Source organism: Sphaerodactylus townsendi, linkage group LG03 (genome assembly GCF_021028975.2).
Source record: "Sphaerodactylus townsendi isolate TG3544 linkage group LG03, MPM_Stown_v2.3, whole genome shotgun sequence".
Lineage (NCBI taxonomy): Eukaryota > Metazoa > Chordata > Lepidosauria > Squamata > Sphaerodactylidae > Sphaerodactylus > Sphaerodactylus townsendi.
Window position 1 is genome coordinate 163714744 of NC_059427.1, and position 21636 is coordinate 163736379.

Here is a 21636-nt window from a genome sequence, read left to right on the forward strand (position 1 = left end):
TTATTTTACATGTATTGCTGCCTAAAAAGGTGTTTATCTAGTGCCCCAAAAAGGGGCTACGTAAATTTTGTTCTCTTGTTATGTGACTAGTGCTTGCTCTTGTGCTGTGCTCTTGCTGGAAATAAATCTTAAAAGCTAAAGTGTCCTTACTAATTCTAAGAACGGCTCTAGCAATCAAAACCTCGCAACTACCATCACTGAACATCAGTGGCTACAGCATTATTCAACTCTTTTAACCGAACCCAGCATTTTCACTGATGTGCGGAGTCAACCACAACTAATGGACTTTCCTATGTGGGCCCCTCCAGGTGCAAACGTAATATCGACCATTATAAGTAGTCTTAAGAAAAACAAGGCACCTGGATTGCATGGGGTCCCTGGCGAAGTCCTGTCTGAACACATTGACTGATGGACCCCAATTTTGGTTGTTTACTTACATTGACCAATATGGCACAATTCCGGAGACACGGTTATCATCAGTAATAATACCAATTCATAAAAAAGGATCCACCAACACTCCTGGAAACTTTCGGCCAATTAGCCTTCTGTCCATAATTGGGAAGATTTACACTAAATACCTTGAAAGTATGCTAAAAACATGGATGTCTGAAAACAACATCACAGGCCCCGAACAAGCTGGGTTTAAATCTAGAAAATCTACCATGGATCAATTCAGTGGCGTAGGAGGTTAAGAGCTTGTGTATCTAATCTGGAGGAACCGGGTTTGATTCCCAGCTCTGTCGCCTGAGCTGTGGAGGGAATCTGGGGAATTCAGATTAGCCTGTGCACTCCCACACACACCTGCTGGGTGACCTTGGGCTAGTCACAGCTTCTCGGAGCTCTCTCAGCCCCACCTACCTCACAGGTGTTTGTTGTGAGGGGGGAAGGGCAAGGAGATTGTAAGCCCCTTTGAGTCTCCTGCAGGAGAGAAAGGGGGGATATAAATCCAAACTCCTCCTCCTCCTCCTCCTCCTCCTCCTCCTCTTCTTCTTCTTCTCCTCCTCCTCCTCCTCCTCCCCCCTCCCCCTCCCCCTCCCCCTCCCCCTCCTCCCCCTCCCCCCCTCCTCCTCCTCCTCCTCCTCCTCCTCCTCTTTACCTTGGCAAACAAATACCAATCCAAGGGCCAAGGGAAATTGTATGCTGCCTTCCTAGACTTGAGTAGTGCATTTGATACAATTTCCAGAAGTATCCTATGGTCAAAACTAACCCATCTTCAAATGGAGCCACGATTACTTATGCTCATCTGTAAATTATACAGCAATACTACTTGCCAAGTAAAATTAGACCAAACTGGTACACTATCCAAAAAAATTCTAATTACCAGAGGGGTTGGACAGGGCTGTGTATTGACACCTCATCTGTTTAACATTTACATAAATGATCGGCAAAATCACCTTAGTAAAGTTAATGGCCATCCTACTAAAGTTGGAGAGTGCTCTGTCCCACTTCTTCTCTATGCCGATGATGCTGTTATTTTATCCCAAACACCTGTTGGACTTAAAAGGTACTTGGGAGCTTTTCTTGATTACTGCGAACCCAACAAACTTAAACTAAATCACGAGAAGTCAAAAATAGTTGTATTCTCCAAAAACTGGTGCCCTCTTTCCTGGAAAATCAACAACATTGAGATTGAACAGGTACAATCCTTTAAATATCTGGGGATAATTTTCCAATATAATCTGAAATTGTCCCTCCACAGATCCTGCTTAATTTCATCAACCAGACGCATCGTGTCTGATATAATTCAGTTCTATTACGGAAAGGGAAACTAATCAGTGACAGGCGCTCTAAACATCTTCCAGGCAAAGACACTGCCTAAAATTCTCTACGGCATCCCAATTTGGGTTAGTGATTTTCAATCTGACGTTGAACAAATTCAAGCACAATTTCTGAGAAGGATCTTGGGAGTTCCGAATGGCGTCACCTATTTAGCCTTATGTCTCTTATAGCGTCCCTATTTAGCTTGGTATATCACCTTATAGCCTTATAGCGTCACCTATTTAGCTTGGTCTCTCACTTGTCGAAACAGAAGTTTGGATTGCCACCATAAAGTACTGGCTTAGACTACACTTTATCATCTGCTGGTGACATAAACGTAAACCTCTTTAAAGACAAGTTTCAATTTTGCTGGTTCAAAGTCATTGAGGACAAAATCAAGACCATAGGGATTGATTTGGATAGTGTTGGGACTGGCAGTGAATTATACATTTTTAACCAAATCCGGGAAAGATTGAGGGATATCGAGCATCACTTTTTTACCCGACAAAGGCAGCTGTATGCTCCCCCCGCTACCTTGGAATATAGCCACGCTACAGAGTAAGAGCCAAATATCTCACATCTCTGTCATCCATTAAGCAACATCGTTTATTTATGTTAGCAGTCTTAACAGCTTCCCATCAGCGGTAACCTCTGAGAGATACCTTCAGATCCCCAAACAACAGAGACTATGCCATTGTGGTTGTGGATCTCCTGAAACCATATCCCATATTCTCCTGGAATGTCATCTTCATAGCAGCCTGCGTATGATTTTAATTTATCCTTTGCTGCTTCCAAGGCTTCATTATTCTAAATTTCAGACCACTCGTTTTTTGCTTAGTGACTGTAGTCCATCGATTACCTTGGCAGTGGCTAAGTTTTTGGAAAACATTTCAAATACCAATATTTAAATGTTTAAATGTAAATAATCTGCAATCTTTTATTTCATTAAAGGTTAAACTGAAGCTAATTCTAAGAACCCATTTGTCATGCTGCCTATTGTAATCCTCTGCCTACCTTACAGGGTTGTTGTGTCAAGGTTTGGAATCCTTCTTTGGGACAAACCTGGAGATTGAAGTTTTGCCTTAGGGCGAATTTCTTGACAGTTGTGTTCTTCATGATTGGCCATGCTGGCGGGGACTGATAGGAATTGTAGTCCGTGAACGTTTGGAGGACTTGCCTTAGACAAAGCTTCAGCTTCTAAGAGGCTGATGGATTTCTTTCAACAGCAAAAAAGACCACAAGACCTTGAATGTGCCTAGGGCAGTGATGGCGAACCTTTTCGAGACCAAGTGCCCAAACTGCAACCCAAAACCCACTTATTTATCGCAAAGTGCCAACATGGCAATTTAACCTGAATACTGAGGTTTTAGTATAGAAAAAACGGTTGGCTCCGAGGCGTGCGTTACTCGGGAGTAAGCTTGGTGGTAGTCAGTGGCATTGCTTTGAAGCAACTGTGCAACGCTTCAAACAGGTGAATCACGACCCTAGGAGGGTTTACTCAGAAGCAAATCCCATTTCCAGCAACCAATCTTACTCCCAAGTAAAGGATCACGCTTTAGATCTTCCCATGAAAATCAGTAGGGTTTAACAGTGCTTAACAGGGTTACCTACACTGCTTTCCCAAAACTAGGTCTTAGGTTTAATGCTAATAATCTCCCTGAAATAATTACACTATTATCACATGACGAACTCTGTGCACGCGTGCCCACAGAGAGGGCTCTGAATGCCACCTTTGGCACCTGTGCCATAGGTTCGCCACCACTGGCCTAGGGCTTATGTTCTGCTAGCTGCCATTGCTGTGAAAACACTGCTTCTTCTGCTACACTGCTGTTTTTCATTGTGTAGTTTGCTTGGGTCACTTTTGCCTGGAGCTGGTATCCTCCTTCATTGGGCCTGGCTGTGATACCCAGTGGGAGGCAGTTTCTGCTCCAAAGAGCTGACAGCTTCAATAAACCAAAACAGTTGCATGAAGCTTCTGTCCTGCTGAGTGTGTCAGGATTCCTGGAGCGTTCCCATCCTCCCACAGTTTTGTCTACAGCTGACCGTCCTTCACTTCCTGAGGAAGAAAGGTTGCACATACCTTTAGGATGCTCAAGAAAACAAATGTATAAACGCTATATGCTCATAGTGTTCCTTCCTCCTCCTCCTCCTCTCTTTCACACAACTGGCACCTTCCGTTCCCTTTTTGTTGCTACACATGGTCAGCATTACACGTGAATGCAAAATCTGGGGACTTTAGAACTAACATTTGCACATTATGGTCAGTGTTAAGATTTGTTCATGGTAATAGCTCTGAAAAGGGGACAATCTTTTTTGCCCTAGTTATACACTGTTTCACCAAAAGATCTCAGGAGATTTTTAAATTCATCTGCTGCTACTTCCTGAACCTCCTTCCTTGTAGAATGCTCCTGTTGTGTCCTGGTGCCTAGTGTCCCCCCGGCCCAAACAACAAGCTGGGCCAACCAGACAGCCTCCCTATCTCCCCCCCTTCCTTTGGCCCATCCCCCCCCCCCAATCCTCCCCAAATACCAAGCCAGGTCCAGGCTTCTCCTGCTGGGCCTGGCAACAGCCTCCCTATCCCCTCTTCCCACCCTCCACAGCCCAAACACCAAGCCTGGCCCGCCCCGCCCCACCTCCCCTGCAGCTCAGACACAGTCTTGGTGCTTCACGCATGAAGGCATGTGCCACTCTGAGCAGCCGCTCTGGGGTGGGCGTGTGGAGCCAAGTTCTGCTTAGCTGCGAATATTGCGTGCTGGATTAACAGGAGGCCGGAGCGTGTTTTGCAGCTCATTGAACAGCCGATCTGGGGCAAGTGGGAGGGGCAGCCAGGCACAGGGAGTTCTGTTTAGGTGCTGATATCGCTGAGCAAATGGGAAGGAGCCGAGAAAGGACTGGAGAAGCGGCCGGAGACCAGGAGCAGCTACCCGGGCCAGTAGCTGCCACCCACATCACACACACCAAAAAGATGGGCACTGCTCAATTTGGCCCAGCCATCTATCAGCGCTTCTCTCCCCTCCCTTGCCAGCAGCATGGAGAGCCCTGGTTGAGAGTTTGTAAGCATGGACTCCATGTGGGTAGGAGCACATGTTGGCCTTGGGTTTCTGAGGGTCGGGGAGGGACTCCAGTGCATTGACTAAGTGACAAGGTGAGGGCCTTGTCAGTTAGGGCCCCTAAATTTCCCACTAAAGGTAGCCTTAGACACTCTCAGTTGCAACAATGTGAATTTTGGTTTACAGGACTTTTGGAAACTGATAAGCAATAAGAATCACTGCAACAAATGTTGAGAGTCAGGAAGGTATGGTTAGAGCAGGGTCTGGATAGCTTGGAGTCAAACCCCTCCCCCCCTGCCCCACTAGGAGCAGTGTCTGATGCAGCTGCCACTGGCCAACTGAGAAGGTGGGGAGGGGGCGAGTAGGTAGGTAGGTGGCCTGGGAGTTCCCTCTATAGCAGTGGTGGCGAACCTTTGGCACTCCAGATGTCATGGACTACAATTCCCATCAGTACCTCCCAGCATGGCCAATTGGCCATGCTGGTAGGGGCTGATGGGAGTTGTAGTCCATAACATCTGGAGTGCCAAAAGTTTGCCACCACTGCTCTATAGCCTTCCTGTGTCATGGAAGAGGTCTGATCCCTTCTCCCCCCTGTGTTGGAAAAACAATCGAGGTGCATCAACGTTCTTCCTTTTTAAGATCTTGTGGTGCCAGTTCTCAGGGCGACTGGGATTCAAAGAAATTATCAGCATCTCCCCCACCCCCCCAGGTGCTCCTGCTTCCTTAACACATTGAAACGTCCCACAAAGCTTTCATTTCCCTCCAATCACAAAGAACTACAACTCCCCAAAGCCTGCATGTTGAAGGCGCCCACAGGAAAAGGAGATATTTATTTTCCTCTTCTTCTTGCCCGGGAAAATCTGGTGGTTCGTTCACCTTGTGACTGAACTCTTCTGGGTTAGTGACTAGTGAGCAATCTCTTTCTAGGAAATGTTTCCTGCGTAGACATCCAAACAGCATCCCTCCCCAAGAGGGAAGCAGAGGCTGTTCTGTGTTATTTCAGTAGGATTGTCTTTCTGCTAAGAAATGGGGCAGGAACTGGGAAAGAACTTCTTGTGAGTTGTCCCATCTGCTTTCGTGCCTATAATCTCCTGATACATGTACCCAGTTCTTGATAGACACCGTGTTTCTCCGAAAATAAGACAGTGTCTTATATTAATTTTTGCTCCCAAAGATGCGCTATGTCTTACTTTCAGGGAATGTCTTATTTTTCCGCTCCACAGCTGCCTGCTCTGGTGTTCTGTTCGACGGGCATGCTTCCAAACAAAAACTTTGCTACGTCTTACTTTCGGGGGATGTTTTATATTTAGCACTTCAGCAAAACCTCTACTACGTCTTATTCTCAGGGGGATGTCTTATTTTAGGGAAACAGTGTATGTAACCAACTCTTGGTACATGTAACCATTGATGTCCATGCATTCTTGCCTTGACCTGAGTTTATGGCTTCTGCGCTGCTTTGTAGATAACTAGGCCTCCCCTGACATTCTGGGCCCACGGGAAAGAATGATTGTTGTTATCTTGCCTCGGGCTGGCTGCCAAGTGGCTCTAGTGTTATCTGCTGTTGGCCTTGGTGCCGGAAGTCCAGGCTACCAAATGCTCTGCTCTGAGAAAGTGGGAGGGGACATTCTGTGGGAATAAATGTGTATCAAGAAGCCATGTTCTGTAGAACTTTGAAACTGTGAACCTGGTCTGTATACATAAAAAAGGCTACTGAACAGTACTCCAGAGTCTAATTATTGGGACAAGATCTGGGGATCTAACAATTCTCTAGCATTAACTTACACCTGAACAGATGGTTACAGGGGAAAGAAGGAGCATTCAAACCTCCCTGGTTTCTGTCTGTAAATAAAAAAGAGGGACTTTGCGCAAAAGGCTTATTCTAGCTTATTTGGAACTAGCAAACAACAACAACAACAACAAAAACCAAACCCACATTGTAGGCAGACATAATAAAAGCAAAACAAAGATCTAGGTCTGTGGTGGCGAACCTATGGCACTCCAGATGTTCATGGACTGCAATTCCCACCAGCCCCTGCCAGCATGGCCAATTGGATAGTGATCTAGGTTGGCCATGCTGGCGAAGAGATGATGAAGTAATGAGTCCATGGTATCTGGAGTATAGATTACACGCCTACCAAATCTTAAGTAGAAATGCTATGAGGTATGGTTCTTCAGAGTGCAATCCTAACAGGTCTATTCTTTTCATCCGTCCGAAAAGAATCGATGAAAACCGAAACCGATGAAAACTGAGGCAAACTTCTCCATAGGAATCAATGTAAATCCAATTAATCCGTTCTAGGCACTCCAAAAAACATACCAAAACCACATTTTTGGCGAATAAACATAGTGTTTAATGCTGAAAACAGTAACAAACAATAACACTAGGACCAGCTTCAGAGCCAGTGGACCAATGTCGCTCCAGAAAGCTGTCCCAAGAGGTCTGTTTCTGATGCCTCTTTAAGATTTGTCTGAAATGGGGCAAGACATTGTCATTAAACAAGTTGCAGACACGGCCTGCAACAGCTTTGTCCGGGTGATTTTTCTCCACAAACCCCTGCTCCTTACTGCAAATCGATGAAAACCGAGACAGATTTTTCACTGAAAAAATCGATGAAAACCGAAGGCAATGAAAACCGAGGTTCCACTGTATCTCTTTTTTCTCTCTCTTTTCACTTCTCTCTCTTTTTATCTTTTTATCCTTTTTTCTTCCTTTTCATCTTTCTCTCCTCTTTTCATCTCTCTCCCTCTTTTCATGTTTTTGTCTTTCCTTTTTCTGTTTTCATCTTTCTCTCCATCTCTCTCCATCTTTTTTTCATTCTCTCTTTCCCTTTCCTTCCCAGAATTGCAGATCCTGTCTTTCTGAGGACATCATAACATTATTACCAATATTGTTGAATCTTAAGAGTGCAAAAGAAAGCTGGTTTTTTTCAATAATAGGGGAGAGCTATGAGAACGGGATTCTTCCCCCCTTTTTGGGGGGGAGTGGGAGAAGAATTATGGGGAGATAATTGAAAAGATTACTTGGAGTAGAGATGTCTGCTATAGAGATGGTCTCTATTTCATGCCTATTCCACATATGAATGGAGACCTTCATTGGCCCGGACCTAGATGGCCCAGGCTTTTTTTTTTCTTTTTTTTTTCTTTTCTTGCATTTGTTTTTTTTTTTCTTTTTTTTTTTTTTTTTTTTTTTTTCTTTTTTTGTATTTTTTTTTTTTTCTGTTTTTTTTTTTTTTTTTTTTTTTTTTTTTTTTTTTTTTTTTTTTTTTTTTTTTTTTTTTTTCTTTTTTTTTTTTTTTTTTTTTGCCCAACCTCGGAAGCTAAGTAGAGTCTGCCCTGATTATTATTTGGATGAGAGTTGGCAAAAGTCAAGGGTTGCTATGAAGAGGGAGGCAATGGCAAACCACCTCGGAACATCTCTTGCCCTAAAAGCCAACTGTGACTTGAAAGCACTTCTCTCCCCCCTACCAAATGGCGAGATGTCTCTTAAAAGCTCAATTAAAAGCCTCTCCCCATATTGCCCCTCGAGACGCCTCCGTTCGCTGGGGGGGGGGGGATTTGCTGGCGGTCCCCGGCCCAAGACAGGTCCGGCTGGCCACTACGAGGGCCAGAGCTTTTTCAGCCATGGCCCCCACCTGGTGGAATGAGCTCCCACCTGAGATCAGGGCCCTGCGGCACATTGGTGAATTCCACAGGGCCTGTAAGACCGAGCTCTTCTGCCAGGCTTTTATATCTTGCCAGCCGGCCTAACTGGAACTTCGCACCTCCCATGGGTGTCTTTTATAGGGTTTTATCGCCATCTGCTTATTTATTGGGGTGCTGTGTGGTTTCTGGGCTGTATGGCCGTGTTCTAGCAGCATTCTCTCCTGACGTTTCGCCTGCATCTGTGGCTGGCATCTTCAGAGGATCTGGTGGTAGGAGTGGAAAGCAAGTGGAGTATATATACTGTGAGGTCAAAAGGTGAGGCCATCTGAATAGAGTAGCCTGGCAGGTGAGTCACAGAGAAGTCTGTAGCATGGGAGTAACAATGAAGATAGCAAGGTCAATAGGTGAATGGAACTGAATAGAAGTATCCTGGTCTTTGTTTCCTTTGAGTGCTGTAGTCTGTAGTTGTCCTGTGTTTGTGTGGAGCTGATCAGTCACTGTCTTGATTCTACAGTTTTTCAACACTGGCAGCCCATTACTGATTTCATTTCATGAACAATAGCCTTCCTTCCTGTTGAAATTGTCCATGTGCTTGTGAATTTCAATGGCTTCTCTGAAATTGTCCATGTGCTTGTGAATTTCAATGGCTTCACAAGCACATGGACCTTCAAGGAAGAGCCATGAAAATAATTTTAGGAAACAAGCCTTTGCCAGTATGAAAAAAAAATCAAAGCCAACAGTAATCAGCCACCTGAGCTACAGGGCTACATTACGCACTCAAAGAAAACAAAGATACTATTCAGATCCGTCACCTACTGTTTTGCTTTATCTTCATTATTATATGTTGAACTCCATCTGTGAACTCATCTTTCCGAACGCATAGATATTTCTGCAGTTTCCTCACAACTCTTCTCACTTACCCCTTGACTCTATTCGAGATCTGGAATCTCTGTACCAACCTAGTCTGAAATGAAAACGTCTGCATGCACTAACAGAACAAACCATATCGGCCACAACACCAATGATTCGAAGCATTGAAAGCCTTCGACAATGCTTATTTATTGTTTTATTGTTGATAAATTTTTGACTGATATAGCTAATTGTATACTGTTTTTTTTTGTACTGTTTTATTTGATTTACTGATGTTCGCTGCCCTGAGCCCTGTTGGGAAGGATGGGATATAAATTAATTAAATAAATAAATATCTAATCCAGATGGGTGCCGTGCACTAATAATAAAAAATGATTTTAAAATTGTAAATACATGCTGAATAAGCTGCATGAAAGGTCGAATGCCACACCACAGTTTCAAATTTAAAATATTTTTCCACAAACGATCAAAAGTTCCGCTCAGTGGTTGGGAAGTTCTGCTCAGTGGTAGAAAAAAAATTAGAGGGGGCATTGATTATGTGTAAGGATATTATGCGTATGGTCAGGTTATGCATGTGGTTGTGCATAATTCCAAACCGCTTTAATGAATGTTCTGATCTAATCCATTATGAATTATGAGAGAAAAAAATCATAGAATCCTAGCCCACTTCAAATAAGAAGCTTTTCCAGTAGCTCACTTCAGTGTTAGTTACAACTTTGCCAAGTTAATAACACACAGTCTACTGATGTGTCTGTATATCTAAGAGCGATACGTGGCTCACATCTGCATATATCTAAATCTGTGGATCGGCTTCATGTCCCTGCAAATTTCCATTTCCCTGAAAATTTGGGAGACACCCCCCCTCCCGGTTAGTGGAAAAATCTGAATTCACAGATAAAATACATGGGGGGGGGGGGGGGTTGGTTAAATTCCCTCAAATAAAACAGTGTTGTCTCTGTATGCGCAGACTTGCCAATAGATGTGGCAGTGGTGATGATGGGCGCTCAAGAGCTGTTCGCGGCGACCGTGCATTGGCAGTGATGGATGCTGGGAACCATTTTAGGGGCAGGGAAGTGGCTTCCAGAAGCTGCTGCTTTGGGCTCAAGGAGTTGGAGTGGTGGAGCCATCCCTAGGAAACTCCCATGATGGGGGGGGGAAGGAGGGTGAGGTCTTCCCCACAAGTCTTATAGGTTCCCCTTTTTTTGTCTTCCAGTGTTTGGGACTGATGTGTTCTCTTGGAGGCGGAGGACTTGGTGGGCCACTTGAGCTGTGGAAGCTTAACTGGTGAGCTAGGATAGCTTGTGCACTCCATCACATGCCAGCTGGGTGACCTTGGGCTAGTCACAGTTCTTCAGAGCTCTCTCAGCCCCACCTACCTCCCAGGGAAGGCAAAGGAGTTTGTAAGCCCCTTTGAGTCTCCTTACAGGAGAGAAAAGCAGGGTATGAATCCAAAGTCCTCTTCCTCCTCTTCTTCTATGGTCACATGGGGGGGGCACATTGCAGGGCTGCGTCCCCCCCTGCAATTGCACCCAGACTCTAGGGATGGGGGTATAAATCCAAACTGCTGCTACTTCACACTGCTGAGACCCAGTCTGTTTCTACAGCTTTTGACACTTTCCTTCACCCCTTTCTGGCAGAGCTCTTCTTCTCTTTTCTTCTTCTTCTAATCATAAACTATTGCAGGAAGAAAACAACTTGGGGTTTTTCCCTAGGTCACAGTCTTGCAAGCCACCATATTCATCCACAGACAAAACTCCCCAAGCCAAAATAATCTAATAACTTGCACTGGACAAAGTATTGCCATCCTTGGAGTCTGATTTTTCCCCACTCCCACTGTAGCCCCAAATAGCTTCTACAATGTTGCTTCACTGACAGTGGTCAGGAACAGCCGGCTGGAGACAGCCTCACTGAGGAGAAACTTCTAAGATCCTTCTTCTGCAGGAGAGGAATATCAGAGAATAAGCTCAGGACAGTATTTCAGCTAACAAAGGAGCATGTAAGAAGTGTACACATTTTCCATTTACAGCTTTTATTTTTTATTTATTATTGAGTTTTGTATACCGCCCTACCCCCGAAGGGCTCTGGGCGGTGAACAACATAAATCACATATATACAATAACCCTTAAATACATTAAAACAATTTAAAATGCAGCAATCAGTAACAAACAATGTCCGCAATAACCCTCATTAAAAGGTTGTTGGCTTTTTGACTCTGTTCTTGGTTTTCTTCCCCACACCCAAGGTCTCCTACATAAAAAGGAGTGGGATCTGGTCTGCGAAAACTTATGCTGGAGTAAAATGTTCTTACTCTCTAAGGGACCACTAAGACTCCCATTTCTTTTTTGCTGCAACATGGATTACCCTTCAGAAGAAAGGATAACTTTATTTTTTTACAGTTTATTCATGCTTCTGAAGTGGAGTTGAGCAGGGCAGAGGGATGCGTATGTCAACTGAAGGAACGTGGATACGAATCCCACTTTTATTAAATGTTCTTTAGTTTGTATTTCAGTTTAGACCCGAAAAGTACAGTCTTGGAAAATAAGACTGTACGACCACTGAGTAGTGGCGCTGTTAATTGCAATTAAGACTGATTGATTGCTGTGACCTGATTGTGTAACCGATATAACTAATATAGAAATGTATTAATGGACAGTTTGAGTTGACTGTTTCAGCCTTGGTTATTGCTTCTGCAAATAAAAAAAGAGGCCACCCCAGATCTGGAATTCCTTAGAGATGTCCTTGTTTAGATTTCAATCCACCTCTAAAACACTGTTCTGTATCAAATAACAGCAGCCTTTTAGTACATTTTCTTAACCAAAATAATACAATAGACTGGAAGCTTTCACATTCTCTAGCTCTTTTCATTGCCCAGGATGTTAAGCTAGGGAAAAAGAAGAGGGTATCTCTGTGCACAGGATACTTTGATTTTAGTAAGCATGGGCATCAATTTACATTTTCTTGAGGAATGTGGAGATGGAGCAACCTGGCATATAGATTTCTCAGTGTTTCCTCCCCCTGCCTGTGCTGCTTTCAGGCAGGGGCATGGCTGGGTCTGACCCGCCCAGAGGTACAAACAAGCGACCAACGGCACAAGCATGAAGTCAGGAGTCACAGTCCAATGGGTCCAAGGCAGGTGGTGGTAGAGCGAAAGGCGTGAGTCATGTCATAGGCCAGTAGGTCAAGAAGAACCAAGGAGCAGGCTAGGAATCAATGCAGAACCAGGCACACAGCGGCAACAGGTAACACACTTGTTGCACTCAGGCAGAAGCAAGCTCACATCAAGGCTTATATAGAGAGCCCTGTTCAGGGGGCTGGGATTCTGTGAGGAGTTAGCCCTCATCCGATGCAGAGACTTCTGATCTCCCCTCCCAAACCTTGCTGCCAAACCAGCACTCCTTCTGTGCTTCTGCAGTAGCAGCCTCTGCTTCTGCCTCCTATTCACAGCTGGCTCAACACTGGGTTCCCTAGGGCAGTGGTGGTGAACCTTTGGCACTCCAGATGTTATGGACTACAATTCCCATCAGCCCAATTGGCCATGCTGGCAGGGGCTGATGGGAATTGTAGTCCTGCTGGAAGTGGGGTCTCACCTGCCTGCCCTAGGAACTACAGAGCTCCTCCACCTGTATGTCATCAGGCAGGGAAGGACTGGGCATTGGCTCTGCTGCCTGTTCTTCCTCAGGAGCAGCCAACTGTGCCTGCACTGTGTCCTCAGGTTCTGCCTCAAAATCCTCTGTGTCTTGGTAAGTACACAGGGGTTGGCTCATGACACCGCCCCTCCATCTTGTTCTACATTTTGTATTTATTTATAGTTAAAAGGTCAGGGTGATAGATTTAGGCAAAGTATAATTCACTTTATTCCTGTTCTCACTCTTTTTAATTTTTCCAGTTAGTTCCTGCTCCCAATTTGAAATCTTCTGAGATTCTTGAATGGAATTAGTTCTAATTTGTAAGCAGATATGTGCAAGGAATAGTAAACAGTCTGCATAGTTTTTAGAAGAGTTGGATTTATATCTTCCCTTTCTCTCATGTAAGGAGACTCAAAGGGGCTGACAATCTCCTTTCCCTCCCCCTCCCCCACAACAAACACACAGTGAGGTAGGTGGGGCTGAGAGAGTTCAGAAGAACTGTGAGTAGCCCAAGGTCACCCAGCTGGCGGGTGTTGGAGTGCACAGACTAATCTGAATTCCCCAGATAATCCTCCACAGCTCAAGTGGCAGATCAGGAAACCAAACCCGGTTCCTCCCGATTAGAGTGCACCTGCTCTTAACCACTCTTTCACTTTCTTTTATCCAGCTTGGCGTGGCACAGAGATCTTCTTAGCTTCACTGTAAATTTGGAAGCAGCCCCCGCTTTCTCTCCTGATCAAGATCCGTGTGGGTGTTTGTAACCTTGAGCCAAAACTGCTTGCCCAGCAGCTACTGATGTGCACATTGCTTCAGCTGAGCAGGCGATACCTAACCGTGCAGAGCAAGCATCTACTGGACTACTGAGACCCAGGATCCACACATTGGGCCAAGGCAAAAACATGTTGTGCCGATGAAGCTGACGATGTGGGTGGTGTTTGCCTAATATATCTGTCACCTGTCTGGTAATTTATGAAAATAAAACTGTAAAATGTTTAAACTAAGGCTGTTGGCCAATTAATTTCTTTAATTGGGTTACAGTTGAATTTTTTTTTTGTCAGTTGTGAATATGTGTAAATCTAAAAGTTCTTGAAGAGGGACCTATAGCCTATTTTTAGAGGATTGTGTGTATTTGTTGCAACATTCATTGTCTTAGACACACCATTCCTTTCTTGCAAGAGAAGGGGAATATCTCTTTTCACTTTGAAAGGAGAGAGCATCTTCACGCAGGGAATTCCCATCTGAAGGCTAAAAGTCTGGGCTAAAGTCTGGGCTAAAATCCAGAGTTGCTGCCTCCCGAACGGCAGTTTATTTCGTGCCTTGTTAAGGAGAGCTGGCTTGTATAGGAGCTGCTCAGCAAAACCCTTTCAACAGAAGGCACCTAATGTTGATGCTTTTTATACCTGCTTTATTTCATGCCTGTGTTCTATGCCTCAGTTGCTCCTTTTGACCTTCTCACCCCTTGAATGGGTAAGGCAATGGAGAACTGGGTGAATTTTAACGACGTCTCTGATGGCTTCATTTCCAAGGAGGATGGGGACCCCTTTATCCTCCCAAAAATGGGAGGAAGAGGCTACTCCCCAGCACAGTCTAGCAGGCACAGTAATGCAGAAGAGCAGAACTACATAGTGGCTGATTCTGGCAGGAAGTTCCCCTATGCTAAAATAGCTGGCAGACACTGAGGCTCATTCCGCACCTGCAGAATAATGCACTTTCAAACTGCTTTCAGTGCTCTTTGAAGCTGTGCGGAATGGCAAAATCCACTTGCAAACAGTTGTGAAAGTGAAGAAGAAGAAGAAGTGTTTGGATTTATATCCCCCCCCCCTTTCTCTCCTGCAGGAGACTCAAAGGGGCTTACAATCTCCTTGCCCTTCCCCCACTCACAACAAACACCCTGAGGGTGGGTGCAGAGGCTGAGAGGAAACTCAGAAGAGCTGTGACTAGCCCAAGGTCACCCAGCTGGCATGTGTGGGAGTGTACAGGCTAATCTGAATTCGCCAGATAAGCCTCCACAGCTCAGGCGGCAGAGCTGGGAATCAAACCCGGTTCCTCCAGTTTAGATACATGAGCTCTTAACCTCCTACGCCACTGCTGCTCCTGGTTTGAAAATGCATTATTTTGCGTGTGCGGAAGGGGCCTGAGATTCAGCGCTGGTGGTCTCCAGTCAGAGAGATGGAGCATTACCATAGAACAAGATAGAGCCTTGTAGAATCTCCCCTCCTTACCAGACTCTATTTTCTGGATGTTCCCTGGAGATAGCGAGCTGGATTCACTGCACAATGATGGAAGAAGTCTGCACCTTGCTCACAAAGGAGTCAGAAAAAGTATCCTCACCCAGATCAGATCGACCCACCGATGCTTCCCATAGATGTTTAGATGGGGAAGCAGGGAGGATTCTTCAGATAAGGGGCAGGTTGCTGGGTACCAGTCCTGACATTAAAAAAAATAACCGCTCACAAATCCCAGCCTTCTCACAATAACCCAGCCCATTTCTGCAGGAGCTCATGGAAGTGAGACAGTTCTTCTGACATGGAAGGAAGGAGCATATCTGAAAAGGAGGAGATCATAGTCCAAGAGCAACCCAAATGAATCTTTTACCAAGAGGGCTACTAGGGACCAATCGCCAAAACTATGATGACAATACATCTCTTGAGTCCCAGTGTGGCGGAACGGGCTTGCTTTGCCTGGCAGGCCCTATTCCGCTCTCTGCACTCTCCCAGGGGTTTGCCAACTTTTCCTGGGAAGGGGCTGGCTTTCTCTCTGGAGTAAACCCCGCTGCCACCACCTGATCATCATTTGAGGACTGCCGCCTGCTGGGGGAAGATCCAGGGATTCCCAGCTTCCTTTTCCAGCCCGTGAGGCCTCTGCCTCAGTTTCCCTTAGCCCCTCTCTTGGGGTCTACAGGACGGGTTGGAAAGGGCCCCTGGAGGAAGAGCTGCTCAACGGCTTCCTTCTCCTCTATTTGAGATAAGCATAATCCAAGACAGTGGAGGCGATGATGCATTGGCACAGAGAATCGTTCTCCACATCTAAAATTTAAAAGTATTTATTAAAAATAAAAATGGATACCAGTATATTTTAGCACAGCACCAGATGGATCAAGGGTTTCCAAAACAAAGGAGATGAAATCGTAAATCCCCTGCCCCTATCTCTTAATATACCCTAGCTAGGAGTTGTTGAATATAGGGTAGGCGTGTAAAACTTAGAAGATTGCAATTCTCAAATCTCTCACATTACCTGGTAGGCTGGGTGTGCTCCCTGCAAGAGCACATGGTCCAAAAATGGCTGCTGCTTTCACAGCCAAGGCAAGAAGTCTGCTCCCCAGCAGAAGGAAAGAGAGAAGAACCCTCGCCCCTCCACTCCCAGCAATTTATCAGATCCCAGATCCCACCCTCCTTTGAACTGGTCAGGCTGGGTCAAGAGATATCTTTTCCCCCTAGGTCAGGTAGCGCTACCTGATGGTTCATCTGGAATCTCTCTAGTCCTCCAAATCTATGATACCTGATGGGAGGAGAGGAGGAAAAAAACAGAAAAAGGGGGGGGGGAGGAGCCATTTCTCCACACTCTGAAACTGGAGAAAAAGAGACCAATCCCAGGGGTGTACCACCCAGGGGGACATATGGGATCAAATGTCCCTGGGCAGCGCCCATTTAGTTCTCCGGCCACATTATCTCTGTCCTGAAGGGCTTCCATCTTTGGGCTTGGAAGCTAGTTCAGCTGATTCCGAAGGAGAACGAAAAGACCAGGCAAGGTGCCAGGAGGCTCTTTAATGTGGCTAATGTTACTCTGGACACACTGCATATTTCATCCTGCGTTGTGACATCAGCACATAGAAGTCTTTTGCTCTGAGCGTGGCAGTCTGATTTCCTTGCCAAGCTAATATTAGCATCCTTTCCATTTCAGAGTAATATAATAAACTCTTTGGAGACAAACTGGAGGGCATCCTGGTGGAAACCAAAGATAAGAAGAAAGCCACGCATAAAGCGTATAGGAGAGGTAATACAAGCAGAGGCATATCTAGGGTGGGGCAAGGCAGGGGATGCTTCCAGGGTGCCACCCTTCCTTCCTTCCTTCCTTCCTTCCTTCCTTCCTTCCTTCCTTCCTTCCTTCCTTTTCCCTTCTTCCTCTTCTTCCTTTCCTTCCTTCCTTTCTTCCTCTTCCTTCCCTTCCCTTCTTCTCCTCTTCTTCCCTTTTCCCTTCCTCTTCCTTCCTTCCTTCTTCCTTCCCTTCCCCTTCCTTCCTTGCTTCCTTCCTTCCTTCCTTCCTCCCTTCTTCCTTCCTTCCTTCCTCCCTCCCTCCTTCCCTCCCTCCCTCCCCTCCCTCCTCCCTTCCCTCCCTCCTTCCTTCCTCCCTTCCCTTCCTTCCCTCCCTCCCTCCTTCCTTCCCTCCTTCCTTCCCTCCCTCCCTCCCTTCCCTCCTTCCTTCCTTCCCTCCCTATCTCCTTCCTTCCCTCCTTCCCTTCCCTCCTCCCTTCCCTCCCTTCCCTCCTTCCCTTCCCTCCTTCCTTCCTTCCTTCCTTCCTTCCTTCCTTCCTTCCTTCCTTCCTTCCTTCCTTCCTTCCTTCTCCTTTTTTGTTCTCCTTCCTTCCTTTTCCTTCTTCCTTCCTTCCTTCCTTCCTTCCTTCCTTCCTTCCTTCCTTCCTCCCTCCCTCCCTCCCCTCCCTTCCTCCTCCTCCTCCTCCTCCCTCCCTCCCTCCTCCTCCTCCCTCCCTCCCTCCCTCCTCCCTCCTCAAAGCTTAAAGTAGCACCCCTGCAGTCTGTGGGTGTTACAGGCGTACCGTTGAACACTGAACCTGGCCAGTGTTCAACTGGACACGCCCCACCCCGGAACTCCATATGGAGTTTGGAGGCAGGGCATGTTCGTTTGACGCTGGGCTCTGCTTGGTCGGGTCCAGCTCTACTGAGCCAGATTGAGCACAGTATTTAGCTGAGCGCTCAGTCTGACCAGTTCCAGGTATATACTGCTAGCTGCTAGCTGTGCTCCCCCAAACCCCACCCCTGAATGTCAAGTGGAGCTTGGTGGGATGAAGCCAGCAGTATTAAGCTGGAGCCAGTCAGATCCAGCCCTCAGTTCAAGGCTGGGCTTAGCCTGGCTGCGTCAAGCATTAAACTGTAGGCTCCAAATCGAGCCCAGCTGAGCCCAGTATGGAACAGGTGACCCTTCCCCTGAACTCCGTGTGGAGTTTGTTGGAGGAGAGGGATGACCTTGTCCTGGGCTCCATTTTGGATAGATACACTCCTGAATAGAGGGCAGAACTTTCACCTCACATTCTTTTTGATATCAACATCACCTGCATGCTTCAGGGTGACTACAGATGCCCCAGCTGGAATGGAAACCAACAGGAGATTAGATGAGGATATTTCCAGTCCCCAAACACACCAACCCTAGTCCTTTAATTCTAATGAAGGGAATAAGCGCCAACAAAAGAGAGCATGACTCCAGATCCTCACAAATGGGAGGAAGATTAGCCCACTTCTTCCCCCAGTGAAATTGGTCCAATATAGATCAGTGGGTAATGGGCAAAATAAAAATGGGGTATGCAACAGGATTCAAATATTTTGCACCAGACAGGTTTCACTATCTGCAGAATCCAAACAGAGGGGGAAACCTGCTGACTGTTGAAGCCATTCATCACCTAATAAACATTGGGACCACAGGACACACACCTGAGTGTGAAGTGTCATCAGAGGTTTACTTGATTTTCTTCACAGTCCCCAAGAAAACTGGGAATAGGATGGTAATTCTAGATCAGTGGTGGCAAACCTATGGCACGGGTGCCAGAGGTGGCACTCAGAGCTCTATCTGTGGGCACGCGCGCACAGAATTCATCATGTGGAGGGGGGATGAAAAATCACTTTCTTACACACACACACACACACACATATATCTAGGCTGGCCTGGGCACGATCCTTTACCTGGGAGTAAGCTCTGTTGCTGGCAATGGGGCTTGCTTCTGAGTAAACCTTCCTAAGGTCGTGATTCACCCATTTGAAGCATTGCATGGTTGCTTCACCAAGCTTACTCCTGAGTAACGCATGCCTTGGAACCAACCTTTTTTTCTAAACTAAAACCTTGGTTTTCAGGTTAAATTGCCATGTTGGCACTTTGCGATAAATAAGTGGGTTTTGGGTTGCAATTTGGGCACTCGGTTTCGAAAAGGTTCGCCATCACTGTTCTAGATTGAAAGTGCTTAAATGTATTTGTGGTCCATAGACACTTCAGGTTGGCGACACTCAGATCTATCACAGAAATGCTTTGCCCACAAGACTTTGTGGTTCTGTAGACCTGACCGAGGCATATCTTCCCGCTCCCATTCTTCCAGCTCATCAAAAGTTCCTGAGGTTTGCCTACAAGAAGATTTGTATTTGTCATTCGATTTATACCCTGCCCTATCCCCGCAGGGCTCAGGGCGGCTTACAGCATCATAAAACAATAAACATTACAACAAAGTAAATACTGATAACATACAATAAAGCTAAGAATGAAGATCATATTATAGATGGCGACTGAAGCATCACTTCCACGTCCCTTTGTCGATTTTCTTGTTCTCTCAAACATTGGTTCAAGCTTTGGGCCTACAATAAAAACTTAAAAGTGGAAATTAACTGTGCTGTTTTGAAACTGAGATAAGGACCAAGTGCTGGGAGTGAAAAATAGTTTCAATCTTGACTCCCTAGTTCCTCAAGGCTGAGAACAGTGAATCACGTTACAATTAATTAGCTGATGAAGTTATTGTGGTGTCATATGTCTTACTTTGATCCTTTAGGTCTCCTGGCTAGCTAGGAGGTTGTGTAATTATCTTATATCACCAGACATGGATCTGATTGGGCACTGACCATATCAGATCCTCTGCCCATAAAGTTTAACCCTTTCAGCCTAAGAGAAGGCATGCATGGAGTGCATTCTTACCTTCCCTCATGGCTTCTTGATGCACCTTTGCACCATGTGACTTAAGGGCTGGAATTTCTGCCCTGATGCTGCTTGGGACCGAATGGGCTTTTGAATGCTGTAGCATTCCAACTGGAATGGTAACATCTCATATTATGAACCAATGGTATTTACTGCAAAGTGAGTCCTTTAGGTTTTGTTGTTTTATACCCCCTTCTGCTGTTCCCTGTGAAGTATTCTTGTCCAATTTTAATAAATTCCTGAAATTATATTTTTGGTGTTTTTGTCTTCAGGTAGCTTTGGTCTAATTACAATGCCTAGGTTACATGCTACACTTACCAGGTTAATTGTTTTGTGAAACTCACTGCAAGTGATCTACCTTTCAGGGGTGACTTTCCTGACTTTAATCCCAGGAAGGTTGGACCTTGCTCCTTGACTTCTGACTGTTCAGGTAATGAAAAGGGGCTGGTGGTAGCTACCAAGGCTGAGGTGTGAGGATTCATACCCAGGGTTTGGTAATTTTTGTGTTGTCCTGACTCTTCAGACTAGGGGATTCTCCACACTACCAATTGAAAACCCTACCCTTGGGGCTAGCTGTGATCCCAAGGGTGTTATCTTCCACAACATCATGGAATCTATGTTCACATGTACCTGAATGACCTGTTGTTCAGATCTCCAAGCCTAATACCATGTTTCCCCGAAAATGACAGGGTATTGTATTAATTTTTGCTCCAAAAGATGTATTAGGGCTTATTTTCAGGGGATGTCTTATTTATTCCCCATGATTTTGTGGCCCCCACATGACCAGATCAGCTTCACCAGGGAATCTGCAGCTAAGCCTTATTTTTTGGAATAGGGCTTATATTTCAAGCATTCTCCAAAAATCCCGAAAAATCATGCTAGGGCTTATTTTCGGGGAAACAGGGTACAAGCACATGTGGACATTCTTGTACTTCTCAATGCCTAGCCCACCATAGGTTCCTTATCTATTTGACCAAGAACAATCTAATTCCTTTATAGTGGATAGAAAACCTGGGATCACAATATATCTCTGTACTTGCCAGAGGAGAAGATCTAGAAAATCTCACACAAGACAACTAATAAGTTTCAGGTCCTCATCACTAATTGGTAATTTATAATTTGTTTTTAAATTTACTATTGTATTATATATGGATTGTTGTACACCGCCCAGAGCCCCTCGGGGATTGGGTGGTCTATCAAATGTAATTAATAATAATGATGATGCTGATGTTGATGATGACGACTCTGCCAAGACTGCAATACCTAATTCTTGTTTGCTTGGACTTGGTTCCTTAGATGAGGTGTAACTCTTGCCTTCTGCAGTGGTTCCTGAGACATTTCCAACTGCAGATCCTTCAGGAGACAAGCATTCTCATAGTTATTACCTATCCTCTGTGACACAGCCTTATGGGGCAGACCTAATGGTCCTATCTGGAAAAGGGCAAGGAATGCTTAAAACCCGGTACAACCTAGGTCCTTACGGACAAGAATGGGACAGGTTGAGAGGCAACCTGTCAGAAAGGACATGCACAAGGCACCTGGAGCACCTTCCTTATGAGGAGAGGCTGCAGCGTTTGGGACTCTTTAGTTTGGAGAGGAGACGTCTGAGGGGGGATATGATTGAAGTCTAGAAAATGTTGACAGAGAGAAATTTTTCTCTCTTTCTCACAATACTAGAACCAGGGGGCATTCATTGAAAATGCTGGGGGGAAGAATTAGGACGAATAAAAGGAAACGCTTCTTCACGCAACGTGTGATTGGTGTTTGGAATATGCTGCCACAGG

General features: G+C 45.5%; 1 protein-coding gene across 17 annotated transcripts in view; it reads left to right on the forward strand.

Moving 5' to 3' along the window:
• Window positions 1–21636, forward strand: part of MBD1 (methyl-CpG binding domain protein 1) — a 123488-nt gene that overhangs the window by 29408 nt on the left and 72444 nt on the right. For 3 of the 17 annotated variants that reach the window (XM_048487795.1, XM_048487804.1, XM_048487797.1), the window contains exon 2: window positions 16847–16939. The exons of 13 other annotated variants lie outside the window; for them this stretch is intronic. The gene's annotated coding sequence lies outside the window, so the exon portion shown is untranslated. Of the gene's footprint in view, window positions 1–13660; window positions 13871–16846; window positions 16940–21636 lie in introns of those variants that run through there. One more of the 17 variants, XM_048487796.1, reaches the window with a different exon arrangement.